General features: G+C 32.9%; 1 protein-coding gene across 26 annotated transcripts in view; it reads right to left on the bottom strand.

Annotated features, from left to right (window-relative positions):
* Positions 1-20,661, bottom strand: part of cac (calcium voltage-gated channel subunit cacophony) — a 264,871-nt gene that overhangs the window by 242,808 nt on the left and 1,402 nt on the right. The gene's annotated exons all lie outside the window — the stretch shown is intronic.

Here is a 20,661-nt window from a genome sequence, read left to right on the forward strand (position 1 = left end):
AGATGATAGCGGAGATGATAGCTGTGATACATCAGCGCTTATAGAATAACCTAGTACATTCTTATGTGAGCGTGCACAACGAAGCTGCGACTAGTGACTCATACGCGCTGCTATAAACGAGTATAGATGATAGAATTGAATTTTTCATTTTTCTGCTAGTTGAACTCCAGTATCGGAGCTTCAAAATGGACGTAGAAAAATTATTTAGTGCTGTCTTTACTCATTATTTTTAGTTATTATTTTATTATTTACTTTTAAACAATATTTTGTTTTTTAAATCGTGCTTACAATTATTTTCATGTGTATTTATTTGTTGTTTTTTTTTCAATAAAATCATTACATACCTAAGAGTAATCTCTAGTTTTTCTTCTATGGTTATAGGATTTCTATGACAATTTTTCCAAAGTTTTCTTAATTTTGACCTTATTTTTTCTAAAATACAGTCGAATGTGGGTGGACCCATCCTCACATATTCAAAAAAACGATCCGGATAATTTCTAAGTTCCTTATATAAATGGTGAAATTCACCCAAAGTACTTCGTTTTTTTTATTTATGGTATGTACATGATATTTTCTAAAGCGTTTTTTCTTTAAAATATACCTTTTGTTGCTGCTGAACATAAAAACTCTTCTTCACTACTCGGGCATGTTGCATGTATCACAGCTCCGTTGTGCACACTAATCAGCGATTATATTTTACTCTATCAGCTATTATCTCTGCTATCATCTATACTCACAGCTCCGTTGTAAACGTACCCTTTTTTAAGAAGTTCCAAATTATGGGCAGTGTTTGGGAGGCGTGCTAGATATAACCTGAAGATTTGCTAAACCGAAGCAGTGACCAAACTCGACATACTATGCATTTCCTGTCTTTGAATAAGCTGGAGTGCCCATGAGCAGGAATTCTTTTAGACAGGTAAAATGGCAGTTTGCTAAGACCCTTAAAAAAAGTAGCTAGTTTACTTTCGCTGTGATAGAATATTGGCGTCTTAAAAGATTCTAATGCAGGAACAGGCGCCATAGCTAATATTCTACAATCTTGGAATTACCCTGGGATAAACGAAGTATTAATAAACCCAATAGATAAACAGGAGTCCCAATCTTGTTGACCTTCACTAGCCGAGAGGATCTTATCTAACCTGCCAACGCGCTCTATCAACGACAGCAATTAATGACAACCAGTCTGAAACTTAAGAGATGCGTATATGAGATTTACAACCATTAATCTTAAGCTCTAAGGTTAAGTTACCTTCCTTTAAAGAGATTTTTTGTGGTTAAATGTATGTTTATGTATTAACCGGCCTATGATGCTTACAGTATTATTAGAATTAGAAGAATAATTAGAAATTAGTATGTACCAAAATCGAGGGTGGTAATTCTGCCCGTTATGTAGAGACTGTAAAAGAAATAGATTAAGAAAGTGCCGTTATTGCAGGGAATGCAAACAAATTTAATGTCTCTAATAAAAAAAATTGAGCTGTAATTAAATTTCCCTGATGCTGGAAACTTTTTAAATTTTTCAGGTTTTTTTGTACGTAGATTGTTCGTTTTTTTAAATGCCTGTTGGAATCTATTTCCAGGACATAATTAAGTGCTCCATGTTGCCCTCTCTTCAACTCTTTCGCGTATAAAATGTGTTCGATAATAAAAACTTTTTTCCAGAAACATTTCAGTAATTTGATGTTCTGCAGTTCCAACATCCTCAGCTATCAAAATCTCCAATTGATAACTACACGTTTTTGTACCGCTGTTGCACTCACTGAGTATCGTAATTTGTAGCTCTAAATTTTTTTCTCTCTCGTTTTGCAAATTGTTAGCAGCGGACAAAATTTTTTTTCAAAGGTATTTTTTCAATAAGCAGAATAATTCTTTGTAGAACTTTTAAAAACAAAATAGCTTTTTATTCTTAACACCCTGAACTTTAGGTTTTAATTAAAAAGAGTTGAGAAAAAAAAGATCATACAGAAGGCCAATTATTCTGAATGCAGTACTGTTATGACAGCTTTCATTAATTTTTTGTAAAGTTAATTAGTATACAACAAATGTATTAATTCAGGTTATTACTGTAGTTTCTTATTATGCATTATAATTTATTACAATTTAAATTTGAATTTATTTATTAGTTCATATCTAAATTAGAACACAGTCTGCTGAAATTTATTAGATTTTATCCTGCTTAATTCATCTTTTTTAAAAATATATTTTATTAATTTTGTTATTTAAATTCAACCTTAATCTTTTTCGTGCACTTTTTGATGATCAACCCTTATACAACTATCCTACCGGACAGTTTTAATAAGTAAACCGGGTTTGTTACAATACGGTCACTATGCCCCGTCTATGATCTACTTCTTCCGCTTCTTCACAACATCTTACTAAAGACACAAATAGTGCCTTAACTCTCAGATTTTATTTCTATTTAAATATTTAGCCTCCCCTCTAGCGTCGCTTTGATTGCCCATCTAATTTGATTGATAGTGTAGTTGCTATGGTTTATTGAATGGTTTTAAAGGAACATCTGCTGTAATGGTTTGCTTTCATATCTAAATTTAATCCTTTGTAAACACTTCTGGAATTCACTGCTGAAGAAATATTTCTGATATATACATGTATAGTTAGATTTTTAATTAATCGAATATAACAGAAAGAAGTTACTATTTCCAAATTAAAAATTAAGTTTAGCTCACATTTTAATGAAAAGTAAATTATTTCTGGAAAGTGTATTCACCCAACTCTTTTTTTACACGGTAAAAATTAGAACAGAAATTTTTTGGGGGGGATTCGTGCTACAATAAAAATTTCGTACTTCTTATTAGTGAACCGTGTTATTTCAAAATCGAGTAAAAAAAGAGATGGGCGTATTACGTTTGTTACGAAATAATTTCTTGACTAATATTAGATGTTCAACGCTTTGCGAATTACAATATTAGAATATTGATTGACACATTATATTTATTTCTGTATATAGCTTAGGCTTGAAAAAACTGGTCTGAATTAGCTTTGTCTAAACTTTTTCGCATTAGATAATTGCTGGTTTTGATAGAAAATATCTTCTTCTTTTTTTTTTTAATTTTTTGATGGACCTCCGCTCAACAATAGAAAGAGATCGGTTAAATCCTCGGAGTAAGCCACGGATTTCGGACTGCCACTTCCTGATTGTAGGGAGATTATAGATAAATGGAATACTTCGGACATTATGGCTGCACTTAATGCTTTGTATACGACGAAATAGAGATTTGAATGGAGCAGCCTCAATTATCTAGTAGCTCAGAGTAGTGGCATCTGGATAGGATAGGTTGGAGGACAAATTAGTTAATGTAATATTAACAACACCATTATGTGTCCTGAGCCAGCGGTTGCCGAGAAAAATATGTTTTGTGATAGAAATAAGCGTAAGTAAATTGGAGAAGAGCTGGAGGAAAATCAAAAGGCGCCTATTAGCTAATATCTTAATGAAAGCAATTAGAGCGCAGAATCTATCTTCTCTTCCTGGATAGGATGTAATTAAGGATTTTGGTAGGTTGACAGGCTGTTCATCGGTAGTAAACAAAATAGAATAGAAAAAGCTAGAATAAGCGTCAAAATTGTAATGAAAAAGTAAGGGAAAAAACGTGTTCTACAGAGTAATCTCCTTGAGGTTCCAGGGGTGATTGGAATTGGGATTGAGCTCAGATCCCAGTATTCTCTTTACTTCATAGCCTAATTATGTCAGGTAGACTTAAATCAAATGTCAAATTAGGTGTCTTCGATGGGAAAAAAGAAGCTATTTTACCATTACCCTTTTTTCAAAAATAGTATAAATGTAATATTACGGGAATAGAACTGAGGGACTCCTAAGCACAAGTTCAAACTAATATCCACCACATTAAACCCTCTTTCTACCCCAGTAATAGAAATAACAATCATAAACTTTATCAGCACAAATTATGTATTGTACCAATCAAAAAATTGCGTTGAACAATGAGATAGATACTACCATGGTAGCTGCTCTATATTCACTGGTATAGTTGTTGAATTAGTTGTTTCTAAGAGCTGCTGAGGCTTACAAAAATGAACTTCCAAAACGGCTTACGCTATGCAGCGTAATCTTAAAGAAAACAGCTCGATTCATCCGTAGCAACATGAACAGCTCAATAATATAATAGGCTGACGCAACACCTGGCTTGGAAAAGCCAGAAAGTTTTAGCCAATTAAAGATGGAACCACTTAGCCATGGATTAAGAAAATGAAAGAAGCGTGTGAAAAGAAGGCCGAGGTTCCTCTTTTACACGTTCTTAGAGCATGAAGTAAGTTATTAAAAGAATGCTACTTTTAATGAAGTCAGAAAACTGATGGTCAAAGAAAACCAAGTTTGATCATGCGTGGTCGATGTTTCTAGTGGCATATGACCATTATTACTGATTTACATATATATTAGGTTGCAACTCCTCCTACAATCTCTTATTACTATTTGTTAAATCATCATCATGCTCTTACTAATTCAATACAAATTGCCAAAAGCACGAAATGTTAAAGTTAACTTTCTAAAATATACTACAAACTATTTTCATGGCTTCTTTGCAATTTCAGTGACGTAATCGGTCATTAATATGTCTTCAGAATTAAATAAGTGGTTTTCTTTTTCTATTGTTTGTTTTAATTAACGTACTAATGACATAACCGCCTGGAGTAAAAAATGATTACTTTAATGAACAAAGTTTAGCTAAACAAAAAATATTTTTTAACTTTTCATTGAAAATTAGTATTGATTTTTATAAATGTCTTCACACTAGTCACACGTTTCACTTCATTGCTGTTATTTTCATTTACTAAATAAATTAAGCGTCTATATTTCGGGTAGACTTAACTACTAATTTGACTAACTACTTCAACTACTTATTTAATTGTCACGAGCGAGGAAAGAAACCATAATTTATTCTATGAAAATTGATTTAATTATTCCGGTGGCATCCATATTCACCTGATCTGGGTCAGTTATGAAATGGTATGTGCTCTTATTTGTAACGAAACTGTTGGTATAGACATTAAGATTGCTTGTAAGGACGTCGCCTATAAGTCAAGGAACGCAGGTAGATACTATTAATTGTTCCATATCTACCCATCACCACCGAAAGGGATACTGGGGCTTTAGATAAGAATCCATCCAACTCGGGCAAGCAGGATGAATACATCTCACACTAGCGAACCTAGCTGTGAGCAAAGTAGGAGACATAACGTCTCCAGCATAAGCAGTCTCCAGATGCTTTGAGGTTTGTTTCATTTACCTATCCCCAGGAAGGGAAACCTTCATCTCCGCGAAGAGAAGGAGTCTAGAGCTCTAGTCAAAGCGCAACAGACCATAGTTTTCAATAGTTTCATTAAACGCATCTCAGGCTGTAGTGATTAGGCAAGGCTGCAGTTGAATAGGTGAGGAGACAAAGGAGCTTATCCATGAAGGTCTGCTAATATTAAACAGAGCCATCCTAGACAGACTGGCCTGACGACATTCGACATGAGACCTCCGTTCAGCAAAGAGGGTAAAATGCAGGGATAAAGGGTTGAGATGTCATTATTAATCAAAGAAACCCCCTTTCGCGCTGCCTTATCAGCAGCATCTTCGTTCCCTAGGATGCCCAGAGGACCAGGAATCGAAGACTTGCCATTACTTCCTTTTAACGGCTAGCAAGTAATACATGAAAAGTTCTTACTAGGGCTGCTTAGCTTTGTTGGCTACCTGGCAGCTATGAAATACATAATAATACTCGTTGTATCGATAAATCTCTATTTAAAAGAGTTCAGTAGCTGCCATTTCATTAGCAGTCAGCCCCGCTTGAGAAACAGTGTATAATTACCAAGGTCCAAGCTGGCTCGTTCCCATCTCAGACCTTGTCAGATGATTTAGTGTTATGTGAGTTTAATTGTAGATAAAAGCCGAGTTTTCCTGCTTAAATTGATGATGGTCAGAATATTCTAGCAAACTAAGACTGATGATATCTTTAATATTGACGTATTGCGAATCTAAAAAAATTTAAGCTGGAAAAATGATAAATTGCGATTCTTTGACGAAATGGGCTTAGATTGCAAAATAAGATCATCTCCTATCATCAGCGCAATGCTGCCACCTAACTGTGGGGAAACTCTGAGCCTTGTAATAAAATTAATTAGAACATATGATATATTTAAGAAATTTGACCCACCGAATTACCACATCTAAACGCTGAATAACTTTTTAAGTCAAATGTAAAAAAGCAGCAGCTGCCGACGGGTACTTTGCTTACCTTCTAGATTCAAGGTTGGAATCCAAGTTTGGAAACCTTGGAAAAGTGATGTAAATAAGTTTACTGAGATCTACGTTGAAAAATAAATGTACTTTTTTTATACTAAGAACATATCTTTCGCAGGCAGACAGGGAACTTTAAATACATGAAACCTGACCCTGTAGTAGCAGTGAGGGTGACTGTTTTATAGCAGACTTTTTTTTCCATTGACTGATGAATCATTTAAATCAGAGGGTGCTGATACCGGACAAAGTGATGCGTCGGTTAGGTGAGGAAACTAGTCACCGAAAAGTGAACTCGGTCAGAGTAATGCTCTCTAAAAGCACCGAGTGCAAGTTGATATTAACAGGATTAGAATGAAGGCAGGTGTCATTTATTACGACCCCTTCCAGAGTACTTCCATTTCGTAGCATATTACGCTTGAGTTTTGAATTGAATTGAAGTACTTTATTTATAATTCAGCGACCGCCTTCTTCTATTTAGTTCTAGAACATTCGCCTTCTTTTAAATTCCCTTTAACTTTCTCGTCTCATTAGATAAACACCAAAGTTTGTTTTTTCTAATCTTACCGAACACATTGCATTTACTAATGTATTAACCACATTCGTGTTTACGTTCTAGGTTTCATAACTATACTAAAAAGAAATATAGAATCATATGATGCATCTTAACGACGGAAGCTTTTTTAAGAAAATGTATCGATCTATGAAATGTGAACATCTAATTCAAGAAGAATCAGATTTGTCATTTGAAAATATTGTTTAACGATTATGTCTTATCTGCAGAGATCTGAAAACCGAACAGTAAAACTACCAAACCAATTTGCTCTTTTTAGTAGAAATTAAATCTACACATTGTTTGTAATTTAAAAACCAATAATGACTTTCCAGATTATAACTGAAACAATAAATAAGGAACTTTTAACAATTCTGTAACAGTTTTTTAAAAAGTATAAATCTGTGTTTGGAGAAATACACTACATTAAACGAAATCGTTTCTAAAAAAGTATCTGAAAAAGATGGATCGGATTTTTTTATATATCCATAAGAGAAAGAGGTCTAACCATTTCTCCGTTGAGCATGGGGTCACACAAGCATAAAGGGTCAGCACAGTGATTTAATGCGTGCTACCTCTTGACTCTAAAGGATAACCCATATTTACCTGTAAAGGATGAAGTGTACAGAAACTTGTAAAGTATTTGAGAATGATTGCGGATACCATGGGTCTCTAAATCTTACATACTATAAAGATATTTATCTCTAAAGTATAAATTTCTTAGTCGGAGCGTGCCTTAACGATGTGCGAGAAGGATTACAATGGAAAAGAAAATCTTGGGAGCTGCGGAAATGACTGAATGCTTCAGACCACAAGATATGTGTCTTTATTTTATCTTTATCGGAGAGTTTCAATGGCTCTTCACGCAAAACCGATAGAGTATACTTTGGTGTAGAATTACTGACTGTACAGGTGGTATACTAGAACAAAAGGGGGGCTAAAGCCAAGAAGACGTTTTTAGACGATCAAATACATACATTGTTATTGGAAAATTACTGCTCAAATGTTGCTTTGGTATCAAAACGCAATGTTTCTTACATACATTGAATAATAGAAACTATTTGAGGCGTCCAAAGTTGTTTGACCAAATGCTCCGATAAAATACTCTATGTTTATGATGGCACTCTGTTCTCATAAGGAATTTTAAGATGAATAATGGTTGCAATTAATGAACAGGTCAATATTTGCTAGCATCATGAAGATTACTCATTGTATTGGTAAATGAGGATATTTTAAGTCGAAATGAGAGCTTACTGGTTAAGTAACATGTTTTTTGTGATACCTATAAAGTAAAAACTTTGCTTTTCGCATTTTACAAAATAGTATAATAAATTTTTGAAATCCAACCAATTCATATGAAAGTTAGTGTATTTGCCTAGCAGAATCAAATACTATAGCCAGCAAGACTATATTCCTCAGTCTTGCACCGATAAGAGTAACAAGATCATAGAAGCACTGATAAACATTCTACAGCAAGTAACGGGAAGCACAAAATGCGAAAATATACAAGAAGTAAAACAGTATTTGAATAGAGAATTAACTGCCTTATCAAGAGTTTTCAATACAAAATAATTCTACTTCTGATAAAAGAATCTCACCATTTGGAAAATATACTATTAGTGTTCCTTGATTTGTTTCTAAGCATGTGGAAGCCGGATATTTAATTAAGGAGCAAAGATTATTTGTGCGCAAAGACACTGTAACAGCGCTAACCCGTGCTAAAAACTACCCATTCAAACACTACTGGCCCTAACTATTGGACACCTTCACTATTATGCAACAATACGGTGTAAATTCAATAACTGGCTCACACCTAACCAAACTAATGGCATTAGTAGGACAGTGCCCTACTGCCTTACTTTACCTTCCCATCTAGCAAGTTTTAAATTTTTTTTTTTATTTTGATCCTCGAGAACTTAATTTAGTTCTTTTTTAATTGAAGTTGCTTCACCTAGTAAGAACATTCGTACCCAAAGCCTTCTTAATGCATTGCCGTTCTTCGGACAGTGTTTTCTTTACCAAAAAAAAAGTCCTAGGATCCTAGAAAAAGGGAATCTAAAGACAACAGGCTTGGATTTGAACAGGGATCTTTGGATTCCACAGGAAAGCAATCTCTTTTCTTTCATTTCTTTATTTCAACAAATTTGTAACTGCAAAATTTTATATTAACTAAATTAAAATGCAGTATTTCTAGGATTTATGATTAGTGAAACATTAATTTTATATTATTCTGCAATTTGCGGTTGTCATTGTTAGGACTAAAGCAAACAGTAAACTGTGTTTTTTAAAGATATAAGTTAATAAAAAGTAAAATAATTGAGGGAAGGTCCGAAGGCCGGCAGTGCACTGAAAAAAAATCTCCGGGCGCCAATAACCTCAGATGTTGACGCGCCTTAAATCATCAAAAAAAAAAAAAAAAAAAAAAAAATTAATTAAAATAGAAGGAAGGAATTAGCTGAGCGAAGTGCTCTGGACTCTGGACACGCATTTGAATCCAGAAGGCTGCCGCTCGACTTCGAGTACAGCTTACCTGAGAGTTTATCGACTTCAAGTACAATCATCAGAAGTGCTAATTTAGAAGCCTAAATTCAATCTTTTTCAAGTTTTTGAGAACAGCTTCAAATTTTTCCCCAAAAGAATTCCAGCAGCAACAACTTCTTAGAGCTTGGCGTGTCTGAAATATCCTCTTGCTACAATATGTCTGTCGGACGATTGGGCAGAATTAATGAAACTAGCTTTGCGATAGACATCATTCATTTAGGATATTACAGGTATTTGCCGGCTAGTCGCTTAAGCTTTCAGATTAACTGTTTAAGTCTTTAACCCTGGCATATTTTTAAACATCAACTCTTCAGTTGATAATGTTCAACTCTTCCTTGAGTTTTGCTTTACCGCACTTCATCACCTCAACTTTGTAGGTGTAAGCTAGAATATCCTGTTTAAAGAAGAACCCTTCTTAAGTAGAAACGAAAAAAATTTGTAATTATTTCGTGATTTTTCTCTGTGGAATTCCGATAAGTTTAAGTCCTTTCAAATTTAATAATAAAATGTCCAAAAATATTGTGTCTGTTCAGAAGTACGCACAGAGCATTTCGTAGTAAAACATTTGACAAATTTTCACAAAACAAAACCAAAAAGATTGGAACAGTTTGTTCAAGAGTATCACTGAGTCAATTCTTTTTTAAATAACACAAAGTCAATGGTTTCTGAAGCAAATTAGTGTACATAATTTCTCTTGAATAAATTTCCATTTTAAATAGGAACAACCATATAAGAAGGGAAACTTCTTAAAATTTCGGTTAGCATAAGAAATATGAAATAAGTTTGCTGGCTAAAATAACCGAACTTCAGCCCGTCCTTCGTTCAGCGTTCTTCATTCTTGCTGGCCAGGGTATATACCAGATGGTGTACAAATCTTGTTATAATTTATGCAAGCTTAAATATGGGATAGAAAATTATATGAAGGTGAGAAATGGTAGTGAAGGAAATGGCAGGATGAAGTAGAAGGATGGATGTAAAAGATAAATCGATATAGCGGAGCGGTGTTGTTGATAACAACAGCGCCAGTCGTGCCTCTACAATCTGACCTGGCTTTAACTAGCCATCACATTTCCTGTCTTTCGGAATACATCATCCTGACCGTAACTTCCTCCTATCTATTACTTAATCTATAATTTGCATTGTATCTATTTTCTTTTATAATGATATTCTCCTTAAAGGTTATAACAGTAAATTGCTTCTTGCACAAAATGTAAGGGTTATGTTCTACTCTTTTTTTTTTAGAAAATACAACATATTGCTGCAAGCTACACAAAAATGGACAAGTTTTAATTGATATTGAACGCGTGGCAAGAGACTTTAATTGCAAAGTTGAACATGCCCTAGCGCTTTTCTTCAATTTCAAACTGCTAATTGATCACTCTCTTCACAAATTCTTGTAACTTAAGATAGAATAACTTTATAAAAGATTGGGCAAAATTTATTTAGGTAGTTAACCGTCATTCAGCGTCTACCATCTTCATTTTTTTTTAGCTACGACAAATCTGATTTGTTATTAATTTTATTTTTAAAGTAATATTTTTGGGGTATCCTTAATAAATATTAAAATAATTTAAATCATTTGGCTAGTATTACTGGTTCTTCTCCAAAAAAGCTTCATGAGGCCTGTACTCATCTTAGGCAATAAGATGGACATGAACATTTATCTAAATGGACTGTATGTCAGTATGGCAAAGCTTCCGTTGCGTTGAACATAGATTCCTCTCTTTCCAACCCAATTCGAGTAAACAAGTTCTTCAGAGTGAGATCCTCAGTCTTAAAATGGTCAAATTTTTCAAATGAACATTTTTTTTTAACTTAATTGCAAAAAGGGAGATCCACTTTTCTTTACAGTAACTTGAGCTAACTATTTCTTCTTCAGGCTTGTTCTTTAAAAGTTCGGAACAAAAACTTCTAGAACAAACTCTACATGTGAGGTTGTAGTGATCACCTGCTCTGATTCTAAAGTAATTGCCTGGAAAGGCAATTTTAGATAAAGGCTGTTTCCTATCGTTTTTGTTACGGGGTACATATCGATGAGTTAAAGAAGATTTACGTAGCTAGTACTCTAGCGTTTCGCTAAAACTATACCTAACATCTTCTTGGATAGACTAGAAAGTGACAAAATAGTTCGTTGTATTGATTGTCCACCGCCTACCCTCAGTTCGAGCAAATCTCTGAGTGCCAATATCTGGGTGATTTTGCCAGATATTGACTACGATTGCCAGATTAGATGTGTTATGCATGGAATCCACGGTCTTTCTTCCATTAGTACCATTAGTACTGCGGTAGGGTGTGCTGATAATTTAGAGGGCTACAGGTAAAAAAAAATGGAGAAGAATTTTCTTATCATTATCATGATAGCTTGAAAAAAATAATATTAATTTATATAAGTACAATTCTGTTTTTACTTTGCAGTGGGTTTCATTTTTATTTTGCTTCTTAAGAATAAGTGCTATTAAATTGAGCGTGAAAAAGGAATAAAATGTGAGGGAAAAAGAAATAAGCACTAAAATAAGTCTCTGCTCATTTTGTCATAAAAATAAAACCTAACAATAAAGTGGATTGGGCACACCTTTCAAAGAGATGAAGAAATTTACTCTAATATTTTAAAGCCTTAGAGGATATATTTTTCTGATATTGAGAATCAAATAATTGAGCTGGTAAATTTACATTCCTAATCTACTATAAAATAGAGTTATTTACCAAACTTTATATATATTTATGAGTTCATTTAATATACCTTGCAATTGATATGAATTAACATTCAAAGTCTTTAGTAAAGAGTTCATTAAGTATGTCTTAATTTAAATCAGAATCTCTTTGAGTAACAAATTAAAGTATGCAGCAGAAACCGACCAAGCATGATTACAAGGGTAGTCCTAATGAAATATTACGTATAAACTTATTACATAACACCCGATCGCAAGAACCTATTGCTTTGTGGTTTTAATTCGTAAATGAAATGCAATTATTTCTAACTAGCTTTATTACACTAGCCGTCTGTAACTTTGTTAAACGCAGAACGCAAACAAGTAACATGTTAACCCTACTTTGGTAACTATTTTAAAATACGAGAAAGTAATTTTCGGAAATGTCTACTGCAGCATCATCGTTAAATAAAATCTTCTCTTACCGCAACTGAAGATTTTTTGTGCGGAAAAATCTATCAAAATCACCCAATTTATTAAGTGAAATGTCATTCCACTCAAGCGGTTTTCAAAAAGTTCGCATTTTCTTACGTTTAGAGTTGCTATTATTATTATAAAAAAAATTGAGTCCATAAATTAACCTTAAGTGATACTTAAGAGGGAAGCTAACACCATCTCTCTCCCATTTAGTGAATTTTGTGACAAAATAATTGTTTAAAACTTTTAAGTTGCTTTGCGGATCCTGCCAGGTATATGAGAGGAAGACTACCGTCTGAGTCATAGAAAAGGAGTTTAGGCTAATGTCCTGAGCAACCCTTCCAACAAACTATATCTGAAGTAAACAAGGAAAAAGTAGGCGGCTAACCATTTCCGCTTGAAGCCTAAGATTTGATATGTTTTCTTGTGAAATAAACATTGTTGCATTTTTATAAAAGTTAATTGACAAACGCAGTGATTGCAGGCAATTTAATAATAATACTGTTATGATTCTATAAACAAAAAAATTACCTCCTCTTTTAATTTCAAGAGAACCTGAAAGCAAATATTGGACTGAAACGAAATCCTTTAAAATTAGTTAGTCTTCTAACAAGAAATTTAACTGGTGGGTATTTTTTTAGTCGACCAAGCTACATAGACATCAGCGAAACCTATCTTTTTTTCTTAGAAGTAGTGACGACTGTAAATTCGGTTCTTCCGAAATAATTTTGGTTTAATAGTAATTATTTTTATTACTTAGCAATCCAAAATAATGATCTCAATAGCGTTTTTTCCCCACTCATTTCTTCATTACATTTTACCATCCCTAATATCTTTCTATTCCTAAAGAAACATCAAATCTCCCTTAAAGTAAATCAATAAAACTCTAAATTAGTAAACAATGATATTAGGAAGAACACTGGTAGCAAATATCCTGTACAATGTCACAGGATTTTAGAAAGAAAGGAGATCACATTAATTAAGATTAAATAAACACAGGGAGTTAAGTGATGAGATGGGTCACATCAACTCTTACACCTCAATCTGCCAACATCACTAAATCAATTTTCTTCATTCTCTAGAAAATAATTCTTTCTGTTCAAGCTTTCTCTGTGTTGATTGTGGCGAAAAATTGTAGATTTATAAACTGTTGCTAAAATTCAATTTCAGATTTCAAGTTTATTTCTTTCAATTTTTTTTTATCACCTAAAAAAACAGTTCAAAAAGTTACGATAAAGTTTGATTAAACGACAAAAAGTACCCAACATTTCATTCATAATTTCAGGCATTTAGAAACATTTTAGATAGCTGATATGTTTTATTCAAATTGTGCAACAATAAAATCATTTATGTAATTTTATTGCATTAAATTTTAATTGATATTGTTTATAAATTATTAGATGTTATAGGCCCTTATGCTGTCCATTTTCATGTACAAAATATTTATTTAGTAATGTGTAGCACCATTTAACTTAATAAATTGTAATAGAAGGTATCAAACAAAACAAACAAAAAATTACTATTGTGAACAAGGATTTGCCCTATATTTTAAAGAAAATGTATGGATTTTATCTTTTATAGAAAGAGAGAAAAAAAATTGTCAAAGTTCGGTGTTTTTTAACGTTATGCTTTTTGCTAAAGGACAGTTTTAATATTGTAAAATAGTGTGAACAACAAATATAAGTTACTTCTAATCTGAGAGCTTGTGTTGTTACGTTTCACCATGCTTCCCCAAAATCTTCTTCTATTATAAACTCTGATAAATTTCCACTTTCGCTTTCAGCTTCTTTAGGGGCTGAGTTGTGAATTTGAAGATTCGTACCATTATAGCTGATTAATAAGGAAGATCGAATTGTATTCATCAATCTATTTTCAGTGATGAGTGGCTTTTGAAAAATCTGTTAAGATGAGTAAGTAGGCTTATCATCGTGTGGATTAAGAACCGAATCTCCAGGCATTTTTGACGGGTTTTGAGAATCCCTTAATATAGGTAGCCGGATTTCGCTTAATTTTACTTAATTATTTGTGTGTAAATGCTGTACGTTAGTTAAGCGTTTGAAGGCCATACTTCGAACTATACTGGGTTTGATCAGTAGGCTTTGAATTTAATTCAGCTTATGAGTGAAAAATGTTAGATAAAAACACTTATCCGTTCACGAAATCTGATGATTAGCAGGAGATGTGCCTCCTCTAAAGTAATTGCAAGCACCAACTTAGATTCCAAGTGTTTCCTGCCAACTGCGGCCCTACTGTCATTCAAGTTCTCCTAAGTTAAGCTCAACTAAAGTTTGCCACGTTAGTTTCTGAATTCCATCGTTTCGATCTATTTAAGTGCTTCTCCCATTTTTTTTCTCTTAGATTGATTTTTAAGATACATATGCTCTTGTCGAAACCTTCTTGTGCGATTGCACTTTTTTCTTTTTCGCATTTATCGAGTAAAACTTCACAAACCAGCACAAATACGTTTAATAAAATGTCTATAAACTTATGAATCAACTAATATCAATAATGACTATCTACGTAAGTCAATTATCTTCTTTGTTAGTACGTGATCATCTCGTATTTATTGAGTTTGTTGATAATAAAGAAAAGTATATGGCTGATTGCTTTGGTCACGCAAAACATAAATCTTCGTGTGTATCTGATTGACATTTATCATTTGACACCAAATAAAAAGCAAAAAGTAATACATTTATAATTATATTTCACTTCTTAACTACTTAAGTAATTACATTTTGTGTAATAATTGTACAGTTATATTAAAGAGCCCGCCAACACAGCTTAATAAACACAAAGTTTAATTTGATGTTTTACAAGAAAAATTCAGGCACTCCAAATTTAATGAATTTAGTTATAATTTTTCAACATTACTAAAGGGATTTAGTGAAGTGCCGTTGGTTTCATCTATTTGGTTAATTCTTGATAAAAGAACTTGAATTTAAGTAAATATTTCATCTAAATAATAAAGTATTAGTAACATGTTTATAATTAATAATTAGACACATCATATAGTAAATATACGAGTATTTACCTATTTAGTTGATTTTTGTAGCTCATTTGTCGCGATATAAAATTTAATTAGGCTGACTGGATTGTTCACACTTTTTGTAGAAAAGTGGTTACAAAGAAACCCACTATCAGATGGTTAGGTTTGTGTAGCTCTTCATCCACTGATTGGGTATTCGCCTTAAGAGTGCATGGGCCTTCCAGAAAAAGCTCTGCGATAGCCAGGATCAAAGGGATTCCCTAATAATTGTAAGCAGCCTGAAGTAGGGTGCTTCTCGATGGGATGGCAGTTAGTTATTCCTGCTCTAAGGCGAATAAGACAGGACTAGTGTGCAGGTATATTTTGCCAAAGCATTTAGTTTCCCCTTAGAGGTTTTTTTTTTGCCAAAGGAAACGATTTCACCAAAAAGAAATAACTTCTACATTTAAACGATAGGTGAGCAGAAGCAGAATAAATCTGACGTAATCGATATTGATGAAAAAGCGTAACATCAATTGATCGTTAAAGTTTCGCAGGAAATAAGCAAAGCAGACCTACTAAAAGGATACTTCAAAAACCACTTAATTAAATTTTACATCCTTCGTCTCTCTCTCAAGAGAAAATATTGTGTTAGGCAGATTGTCACCGATAATTCGCGTTTTGAAGCTCCTCTGGGTTCGAGAAAAAAAGAGGTTTGGAAAATTAAAAGTAAAAATTTGATTTTTGTTTTCGATGTCATCAGGAGACCTTGGCGAAATTGAACTCTTGAAAGCAGGTTTTTTGAGGGAGAATGTTGTTAAGCTCATCTGTAAAGTATGCCTTTTCAGTATGCAGTATAGATGTTATATCTATTAGATATATTGTACATCAGTATCAAATGTGTTGCAAAAAGTTATCGTTAACAAAATCGGAAGTGTTACTTTGTGAAACATTTTTTTTCCAAACTTCTGTAGTCTAGACACTCTCAAACGGATTCATTCTAATGTAGTTTACGTTGGCCAACAACTCAGAGAACACTTACTTCAGTGGGATTCTAGAAAGCTGTGTTAGAGTATAATTTATTATGGAGAGTCACTAGAATATTTAAGCCTTCTCTTTTTAGTGCAGCAAGAAAGCAAAATTGGTTTGCATAAATTGCAGTGAGAGAAATGTGAGAATTGGTGTGAGAATTCATAATAGTTTTTTTTCATTGCGAGTTTCAGGAAGATTTAACTCCTGGCCAAAGGCGAAGTCCAGTCAATGTGCCTAAAACCAAATGATGATTAGGAAAAAAAGTTAGAAATTAGGGATAATTCAAAGATAACCAAGCAGAGGCATGTTTTTCCTCTGACTGTTGTAAACAAAGTTTACACCTTTATTAAAATAATAATTAAGAAAAGAACATGAACACCATTTAATGAATAAGTAACACGTTTTAACTTTGAAACATATCTGTAAAACCGTACCGATCCTATTGTAAGATTTTGCGTTCGAGCAAGAAATAATGATAGAAGAGTGGAGAAAGAATTTGCAGAGTAACTTAGAAGAGTAACTACCACGGTAAAAGAAATTGTTAAACGGACTTTGAGACTGAGAAACATTTGAAGCAGGTCAAGAAAAAATTTCTCAAAAACGAAAGAAGTCCAAGTTAATAAGCGGTTAATCGATTCACATCTAACCTCATGCAAGATAGCGAATATGCTCAGTGAAGAAGTCTGATCGAAGTAGCTTTCAAGAACAGAGATAAAGTTCCTCATGAATGTTGAGAATTGTAGCAACCTTTCAAAGTTTCATTACTTTGAAATAATTAAGTAAACAGTCATTCCGTTTTATTGTTTCCTTACAATTGATCCGCATAAAACAGTATTATGAAAGAAAAATATTTATTTTTTGTATTTTATATCTTCCTTTGACATTTCATTTTCAAATATCTAACATAAGATGTATTTTTATCCGAAACAAATTCGTAGTGAAAAAAAAAAACGAAAAAATTCCCAAAATATTTGACAGAAGTCAACCGTAACAACGTAGTAAGAGATCCTTTTTAGGGATAGCATTGTCGAAGCTTGTGAGGAAGGAAATTTACGACAGGCGGAAGCGATCCTGTATGGAGGTGCGTGTGAGACATATTAGATATGATATCAAGGAGGCCTTCCACTGACTTCCTCGCCTCCCGGCATCAATATCACAAATATTGTCATCATGTATTGTTTGTCTAATAAGAACTCACAGCTTTTGCTATTCTACCAGAAAGTTGGACGTTCAGAATAAATCAGAACGCATTGGTGTACATTGAATTTTATCAAACTGAATTTTTAATTATCGTACGGAACTTTTCTAAACAACTTTTTAAATATTTTTAATCTGAATCCTCTAAAGCAGTAGCATATTATTAAAATTGTTTTGATCAAAATACCAACCGTTGTAATTGCGTGGTATGAATTGAAAAAAGATATAAATAAAATTATAATGCATCATCATTGCCTCTGAAGAAAATCAATCGTTTTTATTTCAAAAGTCAGTAGAATAACTAAAAATAAAAATAAATTCTCTAGATTATTTAATAGAGGAACCTTGGAAGAAGTTCGCCAGCTAGACTCCGCTGGCTAATACAAATACTTTTTAATTTAACTAGTTTTTTTGAACAAGTATCTATAATATTCTCTTGGCGTGTTGAAGGTGTAATTCGCAAAAGATACAGCAGAAATTTAGTGTGTTATTTTCCAGTTTTATTAATTTATTTTTTCTGCACGCTTTTAGCCTTCTTGGATCATGAGGTATTATGAAAAAGAACTAATTAATAAAAGTTAGAGCGAAGAGATGATTCCTAAATCTTGGGGTAAAATTAAGATAAAAAGGTTTGGATCGATAAACAGGACAGATGGATAGATAATGTCTATCTTCGTTACAATTGACTGTAATGATGGTTGCTAGAACAAGTGTAAATCAATCCAAGCAGTGTATTACACAGTGTCCCAGATCAAAAATTGAGTGCGATCTCTATCCTCAAATGTTGTGTGATAATTTGGGAGCAGATAAGTGATAGATTGAGAAGCTAATAGTTATGGAATACTAAATGAACATCTTAGTTATTTAAAGGAAAAATTATTTCATCGAAGCCCCTTCATCGCCATGGTTTGTAAAATGTACGATGTTCGAACACCGTCAATCTCTAAAACAGTTTATTGAAGAAACACCATCAATCACCGTCTCTCAGATTTTCATCTCTATAACTCATATCGACTTTCATACTGTTTGTTGTAGGATGAAATAAAATGTTTGTTGCAAAGTCACTCACTTTTAGAGGAAAAATATTGTTTTAAAAGATTAAAATTGTTACAATGAAGTTTTCATGGAGGCAGTAATTCTCGCACATTTCACTCAAACAAGCAAACTTTCTGCAAAACTTTCTTTTTACATCGTTAATTTAGAAATTTTAATTCACTTTAAAGAATTATTATAGTCGTATATCTTTAGTTTTACTAGTGTTTTGCTGTACTTTTGTTTTGGCAAATTGGTTTTGCCGATTCAAAAATGCTTTTGCTAAGTTTCAATGAAAATTATTTTTAGAATTGACTGTTTATAGATAGTTCTTATAAAATATTTTGTCAAAACATCCAAGTATTTAAACAAAATCTATCATATCCGCTAATATGAACAAAATATATGAGGCAAAAAGTAACAAACATTGAGACATGCCGCACTAAAAAGGGGTCCACTAGGAAATTAGGGACATATATATATAGAGCGTATGTGCATCACATATAGTTCCCTACTTTTAGTGTAAAAGCTGAGAAAAGAATATAAAACCATCTGGGCAATATGACTTTTGGTCAGCTTAACTCTTCCTACATCATGTCACGTGAAACTAGATGTTTAAAAAGGCTTAAAGCTTCAACCAATTTCCTTTACTGCAGTTATTTTTGCGGAGAGCCTGGTAAGGGAAAGAGAATTGGGCTAAGGAGCATTCCAGAACAAACAAGGCATTACAATTGATAAAATGGAAAATTATGGTAATACAATTCAGAGAAAACATTTGTTTTACAATAAAATGAAGTGAAAGTGAGAAGATTCCTCAAGTTTGTTTATCGACGAGTACGCATGAACGAAAGATGAAATTTAAGGGAAAATAAGTCAAAATTCCTCAGAAAACAAAATATGCAAATTTGAGACTAAGATCTAAGAGACTAATTAGAGACTAAGCGACTAAATGGTGCAACTACAACATGATATCCATCCTAGCCATAAAAAGAAATCTGCAAACTGGACAAAACTAACCCAGAGCTTCTATCACAATTAGGACTGATTCACCCTCTATCACTAGCCATTTTAATTTGTATATTTTCAAAGGATTGTTTTTTCAAAGTAATAATTACTTTTTATAGCCAAATATGTGTTACAGCCATTTATAAAACAGCAAAGGATATTAGATTAATCTATAAGAAATTCAACGCATACAATTAGACCAGGAAGATCCAATTAGTTAGATTTCTATAGAACTCGCTGATATCTTGCTTACCTAATCTTGTTTGTCAGTTGGTTTCTGTTTCCATGTAAGATATTAAGTTTTAATGAGTTCCATGTGGTTATTCAAGTTTACAAGTACACATGTAGTATAAACATTTTAAATTTATTGTAATACTATAACATAAGATTTATACCAACTACATATATAATTCATAATTTGTTAAGTATTCTATTTAATGACACGATTGCGTTGCAATGTCTTACTAGGCTTTGCAAATCATTTTTCCACAAATATTTTGTAAAATGTCAGTCACATTTCAAAGAAAGCATTTTGGCAGGAAAAGCGAATTTAATTAGTGGTCATGAAGAGTAGTTGCAATTATTTTTGTATAATTTCCTTCTCATTCAGTTTATTTTCAATTCACAAAGAGTATAGTCACTTTAGTGTTTTTCCCCCCTAAAATACAAAAAATAAACTTACTAAATCAATTGAAAAGAAAAAATGTTAATTACGTACAATAAAACTTTGTACGAAGAGAGTTTTTAAAATATTATTTTTGGACAACGAAGAAGAGTTTTGATTATTAGACTAGCATTGAGAGTTCTTGCTGTAGAGAACATTAATAATCTAATAATTTTGTTTTTACTCCCCCCTTCCCAAAAAAATGGGTTGGCCAGAAACAAAGTTAAGTTGGTGCAACTGGTGGTAAATATGTGAATTATTTCTGCAGATTTTTAATGAAACTTTTTA

This window comes from Rhodnius prolixus, unplaced genomic scaffold, assembly GCF_049639745.1.
Source record: "Rhodnius prolixus isolate KJV_2025 unplaced genomic scaffold, Rpr scaffold_1, whole genome shotgun sequence".
NCBI classification, from domain to species: domain Eukaryota; kingdom Metazoa; phylum Arthropoda; class Insecta; order Hemiptera; family Reduviidae; genus Rhodnius; species Rhodnius prolixus.